Here is a 4,936-nt window from a genome sequence, read left to right on the forward strand (position 1 = left end):
GTGTTGAGTGCGTTTTGTTATTGTGTGTGTAAACGTGTGTTGTGTCTCTTAGCTTGTGATGTGAAGGTGTTGGATGCGACATGTCGGTCGACAGCATGAGGTGAAGGTTAAGCGAAAGGTTCATGCCGATGTACTAGGGCTGTGAAGGGTGGACACGAGTAGGCTTGGACCGAGGGACCCAAGGAGTTCGGACGGAGTCATGGTCGATCCACATGGTGCACGGAAGAGCAAGAGTACACGGACGGGACGGAGATGGCGTCGGTCGAGTGAAGCGGGGCGGAGGCAAGTTGAGTAGGCGGTCCGGGAGTGCGAGCGAAAGACTTGGAGGTGTCGAAAGCTTGGCGGAGGTCGGACACGCGTCGAATTCGGTGAGTCACGTGCTTGCAGGGTGTGCAAGAGGGTTTGACTGGTTTGGTCTCAAAACCAGGGGGCGAGTCCGGTGCGGCCGGACGGCGTCAAGTCGAAGGACGCGTGGCACCATCACGAAGCTTGCGTCGAGGCGAAGCGAAGTCGTGAAGACGCCAGGTCCATTCGATGTACCGACAAAAAGTTGGATGGTTTTACCCTATGGGGTATTTGGGTTATATGCTGGCCCTGTTTAGCATGACTCCAACTCTGGGTGGAGCTGCTCCACTCCAGAACTCCAGGTGGAGCCAGCTCTGGGTGGAGTTGGAGCTGTCTGGTGAGGGTGTTTGGCTGGGAGGGTGTCCCTAGCTCCAAAAAAAGAGGAGTTTGAGGGTAGATTGCCTTCTTGCCCCTGGTTCGACTTGAACTAGTTATCACAAATATAAAATGAAAGTACATGTCCAAAATAATAATAAATTACATGTTCCAAAAATTTAAAATTTCGAAATAAATTCATAGTTCCAAATTAAGGTCGTTACAATAATCATTGCACTAATTCCATGTTAGGGCAATTGATGTAGCCATACTATCACGAAAGGTGTCCATAGTCACAAAGCTTGATTCCGAAGTTGATCCATTAGAGGTATGTTGAGACACGGCATACTTGTTGTATCTTTCCGGAATAGTAGGCATGTACTATCACTCACCTAATTTCGTGGTATGTTACATTACAATTTACAAGAGATGAAGAAACAGGCATACATACAGATATACATCAGCTTCTACGGAACTGCACTGCTTGGTCTAGGTCAGTAATAGAATCAAAGGCCTGAAGCAAGTCAGCCAAAATCTTTTGTTTTCATGGCTACCTGTAGTTACATACTGTACAAAGAAATCTATAGACTGGAATTTATAGGAAATGGTCAGGAAATTTGAACCCAACGTGCATTCTCTGATGTGAGCTAGATATCATCACAGGATAACTCCGTATAAGAAACAAACTGAAAATCCAAATTAGCAAAGGATGTCATCCCACATCTCATGGGGAAGTTAGACTAACAGTTCCATCTGATATCCATTGAAGCAACATGCAGACCTGCAAGTAGTTATTATAGCCTCGTCAGCACTACTTTTCAAACAAAAAAAAAGGAAAAAGAAAAGGTAAATTGACTTGTAAAATAAAGTTGGAGCAGTAAGAGCTCAGCGAACAGCACTGAAGCACTCAATCTTTAAAAACAGGAACATTCAGTTAAACATAGTGATGTGTAATCAATTTGGTACTTGTAGCATAAACCCAGTTAAAATGAAGAAGCCTAGATCAACTGTGCCTAATCCAAGTTACTTCCATTATCACAAATAATACTAGCAACAACTATCAGGAAAGACTAATCAAACCATGCATTTGAGGTACTCAAAACTATAATTTTGAGCATTCAGCGAATTATTACAGTAGCCATCAACTGGATGCATATATATGCATTACTCGCCTAAAATTTCTAAATTCAATATTTATGAACTCATTCCTTTAACCCAAGCCATTAACTTCTAATGTTCTATACAGCATACGTTGTGAGAAAACATAAAAATTGAGCACAAGAAGACAAAATGGACAGTAGATTGTGTTTGATTTTGTATTTACTTGAACTCAATCTCCTTGCAAATATCTAAGTAATCTCACATTCAACAATGCATAGATACTTCAAATTTTGGTAAGGAACAGAACTCAATGAAAATGGCAGCATACCTGGAGATATGGAAAGAAGTTGCTAGGTACACTTTATTTGAAAGTGTAGATGCAGGAAACCATATTCTCAGAATGAAGTGATGCTGACAATGGATTATTCAGTTATAGCAGGTCAATTCAAAACCCTCCTTCGTGTTGATCTTATCACGACAACTCACTAAAATACACCTTCCTGTAACTCTATAAAGCAGGCTACGAATCTGAACGAATCAGCTGCGGCACTGGAACCTTAATTAATGGTCTCAAAGCTTCCATAATATTTGTAAATGAGGGTCTTCGCCATGGCTCACTACAAAAGACATAGCATTAGTAAAATAGGCCCAGGTCCTTGCTATTAAATTCGAAGTAAAAATGAAAGGGGGTATATAGGTGGAACAACATTCCATACTTTGCCCAGCAAGATTCAATTAACGCGGCTACTAGAGGATTCAGATCTTTCGGGATTTCAAGCCTTCTTCCTTTAAAACCTACAGCAGCCACCACCTGCAGAATAGTGTGGAGACCAACAGAGGTCAGTACAATATGGTATACAAAACTTCAGGTGTTTTTTGTTTGTGGATAAGCAAAAAATGTGTTCTCGATGTGTTCAACACTCTCGATGAGGTTGTGTCACTTCATCAATCAGGCTACAGGATAATGAAGTTACCTGGGCATGATTCAGGTTACCTGGGCAGGATTCGGCGGGGGAGCTTCGGCGGCGGGGGATCTTCGGCGGTGGGCGACTCGGCGGAGGGGCGCGAGGGGCGGCGGCGGCCTTTCGGCGGCGGGGCGACACGGGCCAGTGGCGAGGCTCGGCGGAGGGGCGCGAGGGGCGGCGGCGCCCTTCGGCGGCGGGGCGACACGGGCCGGCGGCGAGGCTCGGCGGAGAGGCGCGAGGGGCGGCGGCGGCCTTCGGCAGCAGGGCGAGACGGGCCGGTGGCGGGGCTCGGCGGAGGGGCACGAGGGCCGGCAGCGGGGCTCGGCGGAGAGGCGCGAGATCCGGCGGCGGGGCGTTGCGTCCGGCGGTGGGGCGCTCCGGCCGCCGCCGGGCCTAGGGGCGCCTGGCGGCGGGGTGTTGCGTCCGGCGGTGGGGTGAAGTCACGGGAGAGGAAAGAAGCAGAGGCGCACGGGAGAATGGAAAGAAAGAGGCAAAGATGAAACGTTATTTTTGTGTAATCAGTGGCAGTGGTGGGTAATTACCCACCAACTCCACGAGGAGGTTTAAAAGAGGGGATTTTGGAGCAGCAAAAGAGGTGCTCTAAAACTCCACCCTCATTTGTACTACAGCTCCATGGAGTTGGCAGCTCCATGGAGTTTTGGAGTTGGGGTGTTTGGCTATTTTTTTTTTGCTAGAGTCGCTGGAGTTGTGGAGTGGAACTGTGCCAAACAGGGCCTTAATGTAAGGGTATTTTGGACATTTGCCAAATGCCTATACATATGAGAGTGGGACATATCTCTGGGATTGTTTGGTGGTGGGCTTCTCATTTTGTTGGTGAGAGTCTTTGGGAGGTGAGAGATGGATCTTTGATTTGACCTTTTGCCATATTAACCTTAATTGTGCTTAAGTCTTGTGGCTGAATATGGTGAAGTAATCCAAAGATCAATTTCGTATTCAGTTGCTTCTCCTTGTCAAGATCTGAGATTTATCTTTTTTCCTATTTTCGGAGCCATTTTTGGAGGATTTGTCGATCTCGAGTTTGGCTGCGTTTTTGGGAGGGATTTTTGGAGGACCTTGATGCTGGGACATGTAAAAAAACATTTAGGATGATCCCCTAGCAAATTCATTCACGGGTTCTTCAATTCAAACAATGTATATGCACGCCCTGGGCCCTGGACCAGCAAGGAAGACGTATTCATAGGTGTCTTGTTAGTAGGGTAACTGGTTTTGCTGGTCGATGCGTTTTCAACCTTGCGAATTGGAATTCAAATGGACCGATCCCTGAAACCGCGTAGGCACTTGCGTTTAATGATCAGCCAGGAGGGAATGAGAGAAGAAGGCTTACTAATAAAAGTACAAGGCCACAATAGACTCCGTCCATTGTTATACTTTTTGGCGGTAAAACTTGTGCAAACGAAGCTATAAAAGGAACCCATCCTGTCTCTCTTCCAGCAACCATTTCCACCGAGGAACGAGAGCTCGATCGTCTTCTGAAGCATCTCTTCTAGCTAGCTGCCTGTCCAAGACACAAAGCCACGCACTGCCATATTGTTGCTGCAAGTGTACTAAAACAGCGACGACTGATCTACGCCCTTGTAATATTACGTAAGGATCTGATCATCTGATATGGCATCCTCGGCGGCGACGATGGCGAAGGCGGTGCTGATGGCCGTCGTGCTGATGCAATGCTGCAACGTAATCCTCGCGGCGAGGCCGTTGTTGGAAGCAGCGGCGGTAGCCGGAGGCGACGGCGGGTGGCTGGGGCTGATCATGCAGGTGCTAGACAAGGGCAACCCCAGCAGGCCGCCGTCGACCGGCAACCCCGGCGGCGGGCAAGCTCCACGTCGCCCATAAACTAGCCGGCGGCTCGATGCCAGTTGGCGCGGGCTGGCGTGGATGAAGAATCTGTTGAATTAGCCTGGCTGCAATTTTGTTGATACGTTAGATGCTGATCGATTAACATGTACTGTACATGCGTATAGGATACACTGTTCATTTCATTCGATTTGTCTACACCTATTAGCTGCTAGTTGTTCGTGCTCTATATTAAACACATATTTAAAATGGAATTATCTCCGACCTTTACGACCGCACAGTCAAATTCTTACAGCAAACTCAGCTTCAAAGCTGATCACCAATATAGGCGTATCTGCTGAGTTAGCAAGCTGGCTGCGGTTTTGTTGATTCGTAGACGCTGATCGATTAACGTG

At 47.2% G+C, this 4,936-nt stretch overlaps 1 long non-coding RNA gene across 2 annotated transcripts; it reads right to left on the reverse strand.

Moving 5' to 3' along the window:
• Positions 1–1,012: 1,012 nt before the first annotated feature.
• Positions 1,013–2,853, reverse strand: LOC101754735. 2 transcript variants are annotated; one of them, XR_215980.2, is made up of 4 exons: positions 2,756–2,853; positions 2,478–2,572; positions 2,090–2,378; positions 1,013–1,441 (listed from the first exon to the last, which is right to left on the reverse strand). It is a non-coding gene; the product is annotated as an uncharacterized LOC101754735 (long non-coding RNA). The 2 variants fall into 2 exon arrangements; XR_002675638.1 differs by lacking the exon at positions 2,756–2,853 and adding an exon at positions 2,736–2,752.
• Between the last annotated feature and the right edge of the window lie 2,083 nt (positions 2,854–4,936).

This window comes from Setaria italica, chromosome IX (assembly GCF_000263155.2).
Source record: "Setaria italica strain Yugu1 chromosome IX, Setaria_italica_v2.0, whole genome shotgun sequence".
Lineage (NCBI taxonomy): Eukaryota > Viridiplantae > Streptophyta > Magnoliopsida > Poales > Poaceae > Setaria > Setaria italica.